The following is a 17,609-nucleotide window of genomic DNA, read 5'->3' on the forward strand; positions in this document are numbered from 1 at the left end:
CATTGAGCAAATCAATCTCTTTAAGTTTCAACGTTTACATCAGTAACATTAAGGTAACAATAATACTTTTCACACAGGATCGTTGTAAGAATTTAATGAGAGAGTACATGTGAAAGGGTCCAGCACGTTATATATTCTCAATGAATAATGTTACTCTTATTGTTGCTTATAATGATAATACATGCTGTTATAAATCCTTAAAATGCAAAAGGCAGATGTGTTGATCTTTGGCAATAAAGAAGGGAGAAGCTGGGGAGACTCTTTCCCATTCTTTGACTGGTCTTAGAAAATGGAAATCCTTAGTGACAAGGCACTGAAAGCAGCTGAATCCGTGGGTGCACAGGGAGCCTTCCATGGCCGGAGAGCAACCTGGACGCTGAACAGTCAGAAGGCCTGCTGGGTTCCCTGAGCTTCTGCTGTACCTCTGGAGAGCATCTAAGTCAGCTGTCCCCCAGACACAGTATTCCTTCCCACATTGTACGGTGGCTTGTAGTATGACAACTTGGCTAGACTGAAGTACATTACTTAGAATTCAGTTTCCTGTCTGTTTCCAGTTAGTGTGGACCACAGGGGAGAGGCTTGGGAGATCTGCAGGATGGAAGGGGTGCAGCAGCCACTTTGCAGCTCACATGTTTTTGCTGATCTGCTGACTCACCTAGACAGCCTGAAGCAGCATCCAGACTGGCGAGTGCTCTCCCTTTCCCTCCTCCAGCTTCTCTAACTCATCCAGAGGTGTGCATTTAGCTGCTTGAGAAAAGACCCTGGCTCCAGCAGGTCATCCACGTCGGCAAGCTGGGAAGCAGTGAAAACCAAGGTTCTACAGAGTCCTCATGGAGTTTTAGTTCATGCCTGTAGGTTCCAGGCTGCTCCTGATTTTCCTCATTATTTCTATCCATCTTTCCTTCCTAACTGCCTGCCCAGTGGACTTCGAGCTCCAGCATCAGATGTTATACAACAGAGTTATAGACTGCTTAACTAGTTCCCACCATTGCATAAGGCCAAAGCCCTCTATTAAATAAATAACACATATATATTTATTAAATATATATAAACATGTAATGTATGTGTATATATAATATATAATGCATTCATTCGTATTTTCAGAGGAACAGAACCAACCACTAGGACGTTATATGTGTATATACATATGTGTATATATATACATATACATATGTATACACACGTATGTGAGCAAACACACACCCAAACACAATCTACTGGTGCTTATCTCTGCCTCTCTGGTTGACCCTGACTAATACAGAGAGTCATAAGATTTTTATAACAGGGAGCTCTCTACTTCATAAGGCAGCCCATTCCTTTTCTACCTCCTCTACCATTCCCCTTTCTGTAATGTAGCAAAAATCAAATTAAACGCGTAATCCAAAAATGTGGTTTTTCAGCCCAGGGCACATGCCACTTTCTTCTTGGGACTTCTGTCCCTCTCAACCCTGAGTCTTCTCACAACATCTCATCCATTAAAATTTTTCTTTCTGGTTTCTCGCCTTTTTGAGCTTCAGGATCAGACTCTTAATGAAATTAACCCCATTAGTGTGAATATACTAGAGAGGCCTTCTAGCCATTCCACTTCCCCAGACCTATCTCCTCTTCATCCTTCCCATGCCTTTTGAAGACTATACCTTGATTCTGAATGCTTACAAGGTACAACGTGATATAGTGGGAGGGGGAGGATGCATAGAATTTAGAATCACAACACCTGTGTTTGTGTCCTGCCAGTGCAGTGTTGACTGCATCTGTTTGATAGTTAGCTTCTGAGGGCCTCAGTTTCCTCAGCTGCCAAATGGGTATACTAATAGCCAACCTGCCTGTGCTCAGGCCCTCTGAGTCCAATAACACCTGATCAGCTCTAGATGTTTGAGGCCCCTTGTACATCTCTCCAGTCTCAGATTAGCTCACACCTAGGTGGGAAGATGACAATTATGATCCAACGTTGGACTTCAGAATTTCTAATAGAGTAGCAAATCAGGACACTCTTATTTTTCAATAAAAAGTAAATATCTTGAAACAGCAATAACCTAAATTCTTATTCAGCATCTACCATAGTAACATTTTGCTTAAATTATTTCTTGAAGAAGATTTAGGTTGAAGAAATTGAGTGGATAGTTGTTCCTTTTAAAAAAGGTATATATTTCAAAATTACTTGTAAATCAAAAATATTACAGAGCTGGCCAAAAAAGGGCAAAGCAGTGAAATATGAAAGAATGACTGTACATTTTCTTATTTGAACCAGTATTTAAAACTAACAAAAAAGCAAATACAAAAACAGAACGTGACAGAACAACCTGTGATAGAGCTGATAATAAAAAGAAACTAATAGCTACAATGCAGGGACTTCAAAAAGTGACACAGCCAATGATGAAATTAAGTATATACAAATGAAACTGTTATGAATGCATCATATAGATGTCCCCTCAAGGAAAAGAGCCTCTGTCCTCCCTGGTAGAAGAAGGTCTCTGTGTGAGCAGAAGAGGTGACTGTGGAAACATCCTATTCTTTTTTTTTTTTTTTTTTTGCGGTACACTGGCCTCTCACTGTTGTGGCCTCTCCCGTTGCGGAGCACAGGCTCCAAATGTGCAGTCTCAGCAGCCATGGCTCACGGGCCCAGCCGCTCCGCGGCACGCGGGATCCTCCCGGACCACGGCACGAACCCGCGTCCCCTGCATCAGCAGGCGGACTCGCAACCACTGCACCACCAGGGAAGCCCCATCCTATTCTTAAGTGTGACATAGGCAACCAATTATGAGCTCACAAACCTGGTTAGAAAAATTTCTGTAATTGGCAGGTGTGTGGATCCTAGACAAAGATGTGGAGGATATAGGTGACAGCTGAAATCCACATTTGTGGCCAAGCCTCGCCCTGCTCCCCTGCACACATTTATCATTGAACATCAGCCAAAGTTGAAGAAATAGCTGCCTTATCCTCCACCCTCTACACGTGTGTGCATACGTGCATGCGTGGGCATACACACACACACACACACACACACACACACCTGCCAATCTCACAAGGATCAAAGGAATGCTATAACACAATGCCTAGCACATGGTAGGTCTTCAAATAAACCTCTGTTGGATGGGTGTATGTACTATGAATTGCCAAGGAACTCAAGGGAAAAGTCTAGAGATATTAGTGGACATTATGACGCATCCTGGACAAAACAAAATGGGGGGAAACATGCCCTGTAGAATGACTTTACTGAAGATTTAACATGTTGATGTTCATAACACCTCACCTGCCAAAGGTATCCTATTCACGATGAATGAAGCAACAGAACAGGATTAAACTGGCACAGCTGGAGGAGGCCTGCCTGTTTGTGAGAGGTGAATATTATCTCCAGGCAACGGATGGGGTTGTAACATGAGGATTCTTATTTTTAGTGTTGGGGAGAAAATGAATTTGAACCAAGAGACACCTAAGGTTGATAAGAAAAGATCAGGGCTTGAGGGAAGGAGTGGATATATAATAAGTTCAGACCAGGAAGACTGACCAAAGAACTAGAATGGGGGTGGGTGGTGCTGTGGGAGGGGATCTTGTTATCTCAGGGTGGCGCCAGAAAGCATAATGAGGTCCACTGGGGCATCTGGTCAACCCAGGCCCCTACCGCTTGGGACAAGCTACATCAGAGTAGGAACCTGAGGGCCAGGGAATCGGCTGGGTAAAGAAAACCAGCAACCCTCCTGTATGGACGTGGCTGCATCCGCGGAGATTCAGTCATGGAGATTCTTTATTAAATCACTTAACAGGGTGTATTGTAATTGCTGTTTACGTTTTCTTTCACTCTTATGAAAGAAAGAGTGCCAGGATCATAGTTTTTTGGTTTGTTTTATCAGTTTTTCTGCATCTTTATTTCTAGTATCTATCTCTGAGAATTTTTTAAAAATCACTGATCACCCTCATATGCTAATGATGATAAACCTCACCGCGGACATGTAAGGAAGCAATCATTATTCACAGTTTTAAGTAAAGAAGCAGAGGATCGGAGAAGTAGCAGCTTGCTCTAAGTCCTACAGCTGGTAAATCACTGAACTAGTATGTGAACCCAGACCTATCTGGATGAAATCTGTGATCTGTCCACTATTCCCCTAAGCCTCTGAGCCTATAATCGAGTAGGTGCTCCCCGAAGATTTCTTGGAAGGATGGAGGGAGGGAAAGAGGGATGATAAAAGGGCAGAGATGATTTGAATACAAATAGCCAGACTTTCAGATCTGTTCTGAACAGATCACAGACAAATGTGCCCGACATGTAATACTTTTTTTTTTTTTTTTTTTGCTGTACACGGGCTTCTCACTGTTGCGGCCTCTCCCGTTGCGGAGCACAGGCTCCGGACGCGCAGGCTCAGCCAGCGGCCATGGCTCACGGGCCCAGCTGCTCCGCGGCATGTGGGATCTTCCCAGACCGGGGCACGAACCCGTGTTCCCTGCATCGGCAGGCGGACTCTCAACCACTGCGCCAGCAGGGAAGCCCCCGACATGTAATACTTTATTTAGAGATTATGCTGGGTGAACTGAACCACAAAAAGAGGGAACTGGGAGAGTTCTACCAATCAACTTTGGGATTCACCCATGAAAAAGCCAGGAACTTAGCTGAAGTCAAGTGTGAGAACATCAGATCAAAGTTGGGAAAGGGACTAAGACAGAGTCTTGTGTAAAGCGGAAAACTCTGCTGACCAGCTCTTCCAAAATGATCTAACCCCCTCCCCCAACAACTTCACCCCCAGGCCTTAGTTTGCTAATTTTTTTCTGCATAGCCGCCTTAGAGGAAATTGCCATTACTATGTTTTAGGGATGAGAAAATTAAGGCTCCATTAAGAGTTTTATAGAGTTCATTAATGCCAGGAGTGAGTTTGAATGTAAGTTACCAGGAGTAAGTTCCCAGGCACCAAATATTGTAGTGGTGTCCAATTTGCTGCAAGATGATTCTTCTAAATGAAATTTCTATAGAAATTTTGTCTAATGGCCAACTTTGTTTAAGCCAAGCATGTCTCTTCCTGTGAGCATTACCAGGGGAAATACGAAGACCATCCAAAGCTTGCATGCCCCTAGATTTTTCATCTTTCTGTGTATAACACACGGCTTTAATGTTACTCTATTGCTGGTGTCTTTATGTATCAGTGTCTCTGAGCTGGGGATACTAGTCCTGAGTGTCCCATTGAAGGTAATGCTCCCAGATGACTCACAAATTAGGTTCAGTAAAATGTAGTCATTCTTGGCTTTTAGTGACTTCTTGGTGCTGAACCCATTTAACTTACCTAATATCCCATATGAGTTGTTAAATCCTAAACATGGATTGATTAGAACAGGGGAATAGGCTCTTGAGTGAGTAGAGTGAGCTATTTTGAAGTGGATAGAAGGCCTACTTTGGAACGAAAAACCCGATTATCAGCTTCATTTTGCCACTTGCTGGCTCTGTGTCCCTGGTTTCTTGTGTCTCCCTTCACTCCTGATCATTTTGCCTCAGTTCCCCTACCTGTGGAAATGGGAATCAGAGGTGATTGTGGAGAGCAAGTGGTAACATATATGTGAAAATGATAAAGTATAAATGGTTATAGAATTGTAAGTTAGTATAATACATTTAAAAATAAAATGTGAACAGAAGCGCATTACATCACTGGCAACATACCGTTGAATTAGAAATTGTAAGAAAAAGAAGAATCAGGACGCTCTAGGACTATAAGGAATCTCCGAGATGATCTAGTTCAATTTCCCTTTTGACAGATGAGGAACTTGAGTTATCCTGAACTGTCGCCCTCTCTCTCCAGCAATGCAGATTATTGAGATGAGGTTAAAACTAAGCTGACCTATAACTATGAGAGCATTTGCACTAGATCCAAACCAAGAGCATCAAGATAAGGATGGTTTGTGTGCCAGGGTCTGGAGAAGAACAATGGTTTACTCCCCATTTCAGGGAATCTGCTTTCTCAACAGGCCCCAGCCATGTGATCTGACATGACACTCCTCACCCAGTACTGCTGCAAACGTGTACTTCATACAAAAAATAATATAACATTGATTTTTATCTCTTTTATTTTTAACTTTCATAAAGTTATCACACGTGATTTTTGTTTTTATTAATGAAAAGTAACAAAAATGTCATGCTTATTTTATAAGCAGCTTTTTGGTTGTTTATGTATTTATGAATTTTAATTTTCAAACCAATCTAAACATATTGCATGGAGTTTAGAAATTAGAGAAAGACAAAAAACTAACCATGATCCGTCATTTGCATGTATTTCTTCCAGTCTATATAGACATATTTTATATGACAGTTATCAGGTTAAACATAGAAATATAAAGCTTGGTTTGTTTGTTTCACCCATACCATAAGCATTTCCCTATGGTGCCAGGTTCTATTACTATCAATCACTTTAAATGACTGAGTAATGTTCCATTGAGTAAAGGGACTGTCATTGGGTAGATCTACCATAATTCATTTAGTCATTTCCCTATTATTGAACAGTGGTTTCCTTGGAATATTTTACTTTTGTCAGTAATATATGAAGATACCTTCATACCCAAAGATTTTCCACTCTCTGGGGTTATTTACTTAAAGTGACTCTGACACCTATTACTAATTTGTAAACACCCCCCCTATCAAAAACATGCATTGCCCCCTTGTACCAGTCCTCCTTCCAAGGTAGATGTTACTCCCTTACTCTTTAATAAGGAGTTTGGAGACCTACATACCCCGGCCCCTGTCTAAGTCCCAGCATCATATCTTTATCACCCTCTGCATCTCATGTTAACCCTAGCCCCCTGGCCTGCCTACGTCCTTTTGGCCATCCTTTTAGCTCTGTGCTGGTGCTCAAGCTGGTCCTGTGACCTCACCCACCCCTGCACACATCCTGCGTATACCAGCCCTTTAGCTCAAACTCATACCAGATGGCACCTCCTTTGGCAAGCCCTTGCTGGTTCCAGCAAGATTTAGGCACCCGTCCCCTGGGATTCTGGGATTCCTATTTATCTCTGTCATCACACTTATCACACTTTGTTGCAAATACATGACTCACTGAAGCTGGGAATGTATCTTTCTCATTGTTTCCCCAGTTGCTAGCACGGTATTCAAACACATAGTTAAGTGTGGAACAGCTGCTAAGCAAACCTATCAATAGATTTGGCAACTGGGATATCCCTGTGATATGTTATGGAAAGAGTAAAATATTCTGTTTGCAAAGTATTGACAGATAGTAGATGTCTCCTCATCCCATTTTAAAACAGCATCGTATATTACTAGTAAAACACAAAGAGGAGAAAGACTGAACGTGGGATCTCTGTAATGAATCTGAAGAGTGAAGGGTACCAAAGACCCCAACTGATTTACGCACATCCTTTTAAATACATAACATTTTATTACTTAAAAATTTGATCATGCTGTCTCATGGCTTTAAATGCCATCCGTATGCTAATCATTTTCCACATTTTCATCCCCAGTCCCACCACTCCCTTGAACTTAGGACGCATGACTCCAACTGCATCCCCAACCATTTCCAACAGAAAACTGCTAGGTAACGCACACTTCAAAAGTCCAGAACCAAACTCTGGTTATCCGCCCCAGCTACTCCTTCCTCAACCTTCCCCATCTTAGTGAACAGCAACTCCAGTCTTCTGGGTGCTCAGCTAAAAACCCTGGAGTCACATTTGACCCCTCTTTCTCTCATACTCCGTTTCCCATCCCCAAGAACATTTTGCTGGTTCTGCCTTCAGACTACACTCAGAATTCAGCCACTTCTCACCACATTATCTATGGCTATCACCCTGGTTTTAGCAGCTTATCATCGTTTTCCTGGATTATTGTCATAACCTTATAACTAATTTCTTAGCTTTCAATCTTGTCCCCCATATTTTACACACAAAAGCAAAAGCATCAAGTGTCCTGTCCTTGCTTAAGGTCTTCTAATGGATGCCCATCTTCAAGTCCTTTCACGGTATACTAGTCTGCATGAGCTGCTATAACAAAACACCACTGACTGAGTGGCTTAAACCACAGACATTTATTTTCTTACAGTTTTAGAGGCTAGAAGTCCAAGGTCAAGGTGTCAGCAAATTCGGTTTCTGTGATACTGCTCTTCCTGACTCAACAAACAATGCCTTCATGCCATGTCCTTACATGGCATTTCCTCTGTGTGCAGGCAGCAGGGGATGGGGAGGAGAAGGGGGAGCAGGAGAGGGAGTGGGCTCTTCTTATAAGGGCACCAGTCCTATTGGATTAGGGCCCCACCCTCATGACCTCATTTAACCTTAATTACCTCCAGGAAGACTCTGTCTCCTAATACTATCACATTGAGGGTTGGGGATTCAACATATGAATTTGGTGGGACACAAGTAAGGTGGTGACAGTGCCCTGTAAATTCCCATGTGAGCTGTGGCTCACACCCCCACCTCCCTCGGCTGCTCCTTGAACACACCCAACATGCTCCCAGACCAGGAGTATTAGACCCACTGGACTGTCCCTCCACCTGGACTGTCCTCCAGACATCTGCCTGGCTCACCCCCTCATGTCCTGCCCATCTCTACCCAAATGCCATTTATTGGCTGTTTCTTCCTTGACCACCTCTTATAAAATAGCACAACTGCTCCACCTCAGCCCCATCTTTACCTTGCTTTATGTTTCTCTAAAGCATTTCTGTTACCTGACTTTATATATTTATTTGTTTATTCATCTCTCCCTCTTCCACTCTAGTAGCAGAAATATAAGCTCCATGAGGGCAGGTATTTTGTCCTTTTTTGTTTACAAGTATATTACTGGCATTTAGAACAGTCCTGGTACACAAAAGATTCACAGTAAGTATTTGTTGAATGAATGAATAAAAAGTAGTTTCTTTCATATTCATTGTCTTATTTCAGCCTCAAACCAAACTTGGAAGAGGGTGGGGTAGATATTTGTTCTATTTTTACAGATGAGGAAAAGTAATATTCATAAGAGTCAGACTTCATATATGTAGTGCTAATTTCATTTGTTGAGTACTTAATATAGCCAAGGGATATGCATACTATCATACTTGCTTTCATTTAATCCTTGGAGTAATCCTAAAAGATTATATATTATTATCCCTATTTTAACACAGTTACTTATGCCTTAGAAAGGTAACTTGCCCAAGGGAATCACTACTAAGTGACAGCCTAGATATGAACACTAATCTGACTTCAAAGAGCTTGTTTTTATCTATTATTACAGTTCACATCCTTTTAGCACAATACCGTGTGCCAGGGACCATGCTAAATCTTACAATAACGCTACAAAGTATGGACCACTATTATCTTCACTTTGCAGATGAGGTAACTGAAGCTCAGAGATGTTAACTTGTCCAAGGTCATACCCTGCTGACCTAAGAGTCTGACTGGCAGATGCTCGTTGTCTCCCTCCAGGAGCTAGGTCTTGAACGGAGCACTTTTTACTTTCCATTTCCCCGCCTTTATATACTAATTGCCTAAACTCACCCTCAGGTCCAGGATGTCCCAACCATGACACACTTTTAAGTTTATATTTGCAATTCTGATCTCAATAGACCCTGTGAAACAGCAAACTTTGGCTGGTAAATTAATAGGTCAAATCGGTCTTATAACATTTGTCAATATTTTTAATCATTTTTAAAAGAAAGCATCGTCTCCTTTTTCAGGCTCTTCCAGACTAGGTCTGCTTCTTTGAACCTGTTTTCTTTCTTCTTAGATATCTGGAAAAATGTACCTGTGATTCACTCAGCCTGTCTGGCTGCTTCTAATGGTATAGCTTAGGTTCAATAGTAGAGAAGGATAATTGAATCTATTTTTCAGACTTTCATTGGTGGGCTCTATTCTGGGCACATATTATTAGAATCGTGAGAACCAGACATTTCTTTAAAGTAGAGACTGTTGGGCTGAGCCAGGAAGATTATTAAAAGACATCAAAATGCCAGCCTTGGAAAATATGTAGGGCACCTAGATTCCTCACTCTGTCCCTCCTGTCACAGCACAAAGCCTATTCAAACACCTTCCCAGGAACAGACTTCTTCCCTCAGCCAGTCCCCTGTAACCTGCCCTTGCTGCACTGCACACTTGCCCACCTCGTATTGGGCCATTGGTTCTCAAAGTGTGGTCCCAGGACCAGCAGCATCACCTAAGAACTGGTTAGAGTAAATTCTCGGGCTCCACCCCAGACCACTGAATCAGAAACTCTGGTTGGGGAGCCCAGCATCCCACCTATTTTCACAAGCCTCCCAGGTGGATCTGCAACAGACTCAAATTTGACAGCAAACTCTGTTAGGAGAAGTGTGGACACCCCACCCCACCCCCAGGCTGGTCCTCTCCTCACAAGCCTGTGGGTGCTTGATGAGAAGGACACAGCTGCTCTCCATCATGCTCCCTGGTTACAGCCACAACTGAAGTGACAGAGAGCTCAACTTGAGGAAGCCTCAGTTCTTGACATGCATGATACATAGTTTTGAGCCTGGTTTAGAGAACAATATTTTTAACTATAAAACAGATAAGGCAACTTTACAGAGTAATTGCTGTCTGCTTTAGGGAAAGCTCATCACTAACCTTTCCCATTTTGATCATATCTTTGCTTTTATTTAATAGACTATGATAGTAACGACTGTTTAATCGAGTATATTCTATTTGCTTTATTTTGTAATGCATTTATGTAATGCATTTAAAACAAATAGTGCTACAACTCCTATTCAAAAATAGCAATCTCCTACTTTCCATATACCCACCACTCCGAGACATTCACCATTTTAGGTGTTTTGGCTATTTAACTCCATATTTCTAAATAGCACGCTTATATTGCTATGTCTTGATCTGTCAGTTTCAGGCATTATCTCTTGACTTCCTCATATTGTGGTTGAGAATGTAGTTTCCCTTCTTCTCACAACCCTCACACAGTTCTCTCCAGTGTTTCAGCTACCCCCCATCTTCCTCTGTCTCTTCTTTTCTTCAAGCACTGAATTCCCTGGGTGAATTGGCAAGCTTATTGTTGGCACTGAAGCCCCCCACCTGTTTCATCCTAGACACTTGGGTCTTAACTCCCTCTGCTCTGCTAAGTACCTATCACTTTTCCTTCTGTTTTCAGGCTCAGAGAGTACATGAAATCTCCCATCTGCTGTGGTCAATCCCATGTTAAAACAGGAGTCATTTGTGCTAAACTCATGCCAAATTTCACACAAGCATCATTAAAGAGATTTACTTTTCTATTTTGGTAAAAATAACTTCATTTTTAGTAACTTATACTAGAATAATTTATACAAAAATTATATTACATTTTTATTATGTTTTTATAAATTAACATTTGCAAATTGATGTTTTGTCTTGTGGTTATAAACCTTTGTATTTGATATGCAAGTTAGATGTTGCAATTTAAAAAATTCTCATTTTACCACTCTCCCTTGGGATGTACTGAGTTCTTGGGTTTAAAACGATAATACTAATAATGACTTTGCTTTAGACTCATATAGCATCCTGAACTCTTACCATGTACTAGGGATTACTCTAAACCCTTTCCATGTATTAATCACATAATTCTCTCTACCATTGTGTAATGGTAGAGAGTTAAATGTTAAATGTGCACTGTTGTTAATACCATTTTACAGATGTGGAAACTGAGTCGCAACAAGGTTAAATAACTTGCCCCAAGTTCCAGAGCTATGCAGTACTATATTATACCACATCTTATAATAATCCCTTATGTATAATGTAGAGTCCTTATTAAGGTGTCCAGAGACTGTTTATTTAATATTTTAATCCTTACAGCAGTTCTGCAATTTAGGGTGTCTGGCCTCCCTAAATCTCATATACTTCCAGACCATAATCTCCTACTCTCTGCAGGCTGTTCCCTTTGAAGTCCACAGTGGAATATTTGCTGTGCCTGACTTCACTCGGACCCACTTCCCTAATCAATAAATCTAACATCTCTCCTGATACTAATGCCTGCTATGGTCTACCAGAAGGCCCCACATCCTGCTAACGTCAAGCAGAGAAGTTACCATCCTTGAGTGAGAGAAAAGCCAGACTCCTCTGCTTCTGCTGATCTGGGCTGCTGACCCCTCCTTTAGGTCCTGGTACATTCCCTGCCCAATGTCATATTAATTTCAATTTGGCTGACTCCATTTTAGTGATTACAATGCTGCAGCGAGATAACAATTCTGTTACTTCAATATTTATTTGACATACTATCAAAATTTTATTTTGAAAATGTAGAGAATTTATAAAATAAAAAGCCCAAAGAAACTAAATTATTTAATGTATTTTAAATTCAAAAACATATAAATATTCTACAAACATTGGGAAAAATGTAAATTTATAAAAGATAAACATTATAACTACAATACCATTACTGGCAAATAAAATTTCATTAAGATAAATATTCAAAATACAACCTAAAAGGCACATAACTTAGGAAAATCTAATCAGTTATCCGAATTGAAAATGAAAATATTATTTGCTCTTTTTAAAAATGTGTGAGTTTAAAAATAAAGTGAGTCAGTGACATCACTGAGTTGCAAAAATATTTCTGTGCAAGCTTTTCTTGCTGCTGAAAAAACTCTTTCTGGTGATTTTCTGACTAGTCAGATGAATGGTCTGGAGATAGTTAGGAGTTACCCCTAAATATTTTCCTCCAAGTTTCATGTTCAAATAGTTTTACCTCTTATTTGATAGTTATGAGGAGCTCTTGTCTGAACAGCCCCTCCTCCACACCCATCCCAACAAAGACTGTAGGTCTGGTATTGATAAGGTCTTTCCCACCTCACCCCACCCACACCCTGCCAAAGAAAACACTTGATTTGCCTCCATCTTCTGCATTTGCATCATAGATATTTGCTAAATCTGATGCAGAAGTACCTGTAATAATTTCCATACTGTCACATTCATATTCTACTTTTTCAGAAATCCTTTGAAGTGCAATAATTATTCCTTCAGCAGGAACTTTGCAAGACCACAATATAGTTGCTTATTGCTATTCACACAGGCCTGGAGCTGTCTAGATTTGTGGATTTTGCATCAGTTTGTCTTTTTACATAATTTGAATAATTGAACCAATGATCTTGCTCTCCAGATATTAATAACTCAAATTTCAGATTTAAGAAAAATTTAAATAGTGCACCAACAAATAAGTGGATATTTCAGTACTTAAAAATAGCATAGTATACTGTAATACCACAACTTGGAATTCACTACTTCCTACTTGTGTGGAGTACCCAACATGCTTTGAGGCCAGGAATCCCGTTTACAAACAAGGAAAATGGTACTCAGGTAAGTGAAGTAATTAAGCCTGAAGTCATCAGCTAGCAAGAGCCAGCATTAAGATTTGAATGCAGTTCTTTGGCCTCTAAAGCCAAAGTAGCTTTCACTATTTCTTAAGTTACCTAGTCCCTTTTATATAGACTCCATGCTTTTTACCCTTTGGGTGAAACAAGTGACTGACGTTTTTTCTCAGCAGCTTAGCTGCTTAGCTTAACACTAAGAGGCATTTTTCTTAGCTTAACACTAAGAGGCATTTTTCTTAGGTGAGGGCTGTTGAACACCGGAATGGGCTCTTGTAGCAGGTTATACAATTTCCTGTTCTGTCATTCTCAAAACTAATTGAGATGAGGAGTTTTCAAATTTACACAGGTTCCAGATGACCTCTCAAGGTCTTTAAAAATTAAGACAATTTAAAATTGAAGTCAGTCCCCCCAGTATTTGGTCCTTTGGCTTTTTGTTACCTTACAAATAAAACATCTGGATGACAGAACTGAGGGACTTTTTCTCCCTTATTTTTGAGCCTCACGTAACCCCAGACTTTGTTTTCTGTTACGCCGTTATCAAAGCATCCAGGTGGAAAGGGTATCTTGAGAAATTGGAAGTAATCTTGGTTATCTTTCCTCTATTTGCTCCCTTCATCTTTTTTTCTGTTTAATAAGCACAAAGTAAACACAGAACTGATTTTTTTATTCTGAAATGTTATGAACATTAAGCTCTGAGTATTGTCACGGGAATGCATTTCATTTGAACTCCAAGGAGGCTTAATGTAATTTTTTTAAGGAAAACCCCATTAGAAATGCTAGGACAATTTCTCTTTGCCACGGTGGATTTAGAAGGCCTCCCTCTGGCAGGTCAAATATTTCCAAATCAGTTCAGGTTTCTTTCAGGTCCTTGAGGGGTCTGGAGAGCTAAGTTGTGACTACCTAGACAGCATTTTGAAAGATTTGACATGGTTTGGTTGTGGAAGTTTCTATCATTTGTCAATTGCCTACAATGTACCAGATCCTGTAGTGGGTTCTTTACATAGGTTTCTTCATTTGACTCAGACACTCCTACCAATTAGTATGATCCCATTTGGTTATTAAGCCAACTGTAATTCAGAGCACTTGAATGACTTGCCCATCAGCTTCTAGCCAGTAAGTGACAAAACTGGGATTTGTTTCTTTTTGTTTTGTTTGTTTTTTTTAAACATCTTTATTGGAGTATAATTGTTCTTCAATGGTGTGTTAGTTTCTGCTTTATAACAAAGTGAATCAGCTATACATACATATACATATATCCCCATATTTCCTCCCTCTTGTGTCTCCCTCCTACCCTCCCTATCCCACCCCTCTAGGTGGTCACAAAGCACCGACCTGACCTCCCTGTGCTATGCGGCTGCTTCCCACTGGCTATCTGTTTTACATTTGGTAGTGTATATATGTCCATGCCACTCTCTCACTTCGTCCCAGCTTACCCTTCCCCCTCCCCATGTCCTCAAGTCCATTCTCTACATCTGTGTCATTATTCCTGTCCTGCCCCTAGGTTCTTCAGATCCATTTTTTTTTTTTTTTAGATTCCATATATATGTGTTAGCATACGGTATTTGTTTTTCTCTTTCTGACTTACTTCACTCTGTATGACAGACTCTAGGTCCATCCACCTCACTACAAATAACTCGATTTCATTTCCTTTTATGGCTGAGTAATATTCCATTGTATGCATGTGCCACATCTTCTTTATTCATTCATCTGTCGATGGCATTTAGGTTGCTTCCATGTCCTGGCTATTGTAAATAGAGCTGCAATGAACATTGTGGTTCATTACTCCTTTTGAATTATGGTTTTCTCAGGGTATATGCCAAGTAGTGGGATTGCTGGGTCATATGTTTGTTCTATTTTTAGTTTTTTAAGGAACCTCCATACTGTTCTCCATAGTGGCTGTATCAATTTACATTCCCACCAACAGTGCAAGAGGGTTCCCTTTTCTCCACACCCTCTCCAGCATTTATTGTTTGTAGATTTTTTGATGATGACCATTCTGACTGGTGTGAGATGATATCTCATTGTAGTTTTGATTTGCATTTCTCTAATGATTAGTGATGTTGAGCATTCTTTCATGTGTTTGTTGGCAATCTGTATATCTTCTTTGGAGAAATGTCTATTTAGGTCTTCTGCCCCTTTTTGGATTGGGTTGTTTGTTTTTTTGTTATTGAGCTCCATGAGCTGCTTGTAAATTTTGGATATCAGTCCTTTGTCAGTTGCTTCATTTGCAAATATTTTCTCCCATTCTGAGGGTTGTCTTTCTGTCTTGTTTATGGTTTCCTTTGCTGTGCAAAAGCTTTTAAGTTTCATTAGGTCCCTTTTTTAATTTTGTTTTTATTTCCATTTCTCTAGGAGGTGGGTCAAAAAGGATCTTGCTGTGATTTATGTCATAGAGTGTTCTGCCTATGTTTTACTCTAAGAGTTTTATAGTGTCTGGCCTTAAGGCAAAACTGGGATTTGAATCTGGACCTTCTGGTTCCTACACTCAGGCTCTTCCCACTGCAGCATCTTGTCTCAGCACTTCTGCTCCTGGCCACTAGCCCTCAGTCCTGCATCTGTATGGTTGTATTCCCAATCCAAACTTAAATTTGGTCAAATCTTTCCTTTCACTTGGTAGCCTGCCAGCATTCTGTTCACTTGGCTTGAAGATGATCTTGTTTCTTTTGAGAAACCCCAACACATTCCTTCCTCAATTCATTGATCAGTCATTTTATAATCCCACTCCATCCACTGTACCAAACCACTGCTGGGTGATGGAGATACAAAGAAGAGAGTCTCCCAGTTGAGAGGGGATGAGTATATCCTAGAGAAAAGATCATTGCAACACAGTGCAGCACATGGCAGAAAGAGGAATAGACAGTGTCATATAAGAATCCCTACTATTAACTTTGCCTGGGAAAATCTGGGAAGGCTTTCCAGAAGGGGTGACATTGGAGCCAGGTTTTGAAGATGTTTGTGATGGACTGATTGTGTTCCCCTAAAATTCATATGTTGAAGCCCTAACTTCCAATGTGACTACATTTGGAGATAGAGCTTTTCAAGATGTAATCAAGGTTGAATGGAGTCTTATGGGTGGGCCCTAATCCAACCTGTTGTTCTTATAAGAAGAGGAAATTTGGACACACAGAGAGACACCAGGGATGCACATGCACAGAGAAAAGACCATGTGAGGACACAGCGAGAAGGTGGCCATCTGCAAGCCAAAGACAGAAGCCTCTGGGGAAACCAAACCTGCAGACACCTTGATCTTGGACTTCCAGCCTCCAGAACTGTGAGAAATACATTTCGGTTTTTAAGCCACCCAGTCTATGATACTTTGTCGTGGCAGCTGGAGCAAACTAATACAGTGTTCGAAAACTCTTTTGTCATGGCAGCTGGAGCAAACTAATACAATGTTCCAAAACTCTCCTTCCTCCTCCTTCTTACTTGAGTTGTTTTAGCTCCTTGATAGTATTCCACTGACACCTGTCACACACCTCCTGCTCTTCCATCCCTACCTCTGTAGTGCTCTAAAGGACCCAGGCATGTTTCTCTAATGAATGATAGGTAGGTGGTTTCTCATACGAACACTCCAGTAAGTGGTCACATGAAATCCACATCAGTTTATAAATATTGATACTGGCAGGGCATAAATAGCTCCTGGCCATAAGAAATATATATGTTTCCGGTGTATTTTCTGCAGCCTTTTCTAAAATAAGCTCAGAAGTTCTACAACATATGACAGTAAATGTGTCACTTTTGTGAAATACAATACAGAGCAGAGAACCGTTCATAAGAATTGTATGTGTTTCTGAAGATTTAATTACTTATATAATTTTATGCGATTTTATACATTTGTGTTTTTAATCAAAGGTTTAAACTTGGTAATAACCATAAGAACTCTTTGAAAGTAGAAAAATGCTATGGAGACACGTGAGGAGAGATCAAATAGACTGTAATTAGGTAAATGTACGTTCAGTCTCGGAATAGCACTGGGCACACAGTAAATACAATGTAAGTGTTAGACGTAATTATTGCTTTGAGACAAAATGGAAACTCTCCAAACACAAAGACTGTCAGAAAATAGTGAAGAAATGGAATAAAAACTGGAAATTAGAAGAGTAAAAATTCATAAAGCTAATTTGATAAAAGTACCAGATAAAATAATCAATAAGCTATGGATATAACACATGAAAACAAAATAGGAAATCAGATTGCAAATGTGAGCACTGAAAAGATATTTGATAATGAGTAAAACAGATTTTTGTTTGTTTGTTTTTTGTGGTATGCGGGCCTCTCACTGTTGTGGCCTCTCCCGTTGCAGAGCACAGGCTCCGGACGCGCAGGCTCAGCGGCCATGGCTCACGGGCCCAGCCG

The sequence above is a fragment of the Delphinapterus leucas genome, chromosome 1, assembly GCF_059928025.1.
Source record: "Delphinapterus leucas isolate spDelLeu-1000000601 "Yukka" chromosome 1, BTC_Dleu_Yukka2, whole genome shotgun sequence".
In the NCBI taxonomy this organism is placed as follows: domain Eukaryota; kingdom Metazoa; phylum Chordata; class Mammalia; order Artiodactyla; family Monodontidae; genus Delphinapterus; species Delphinapterus leucas.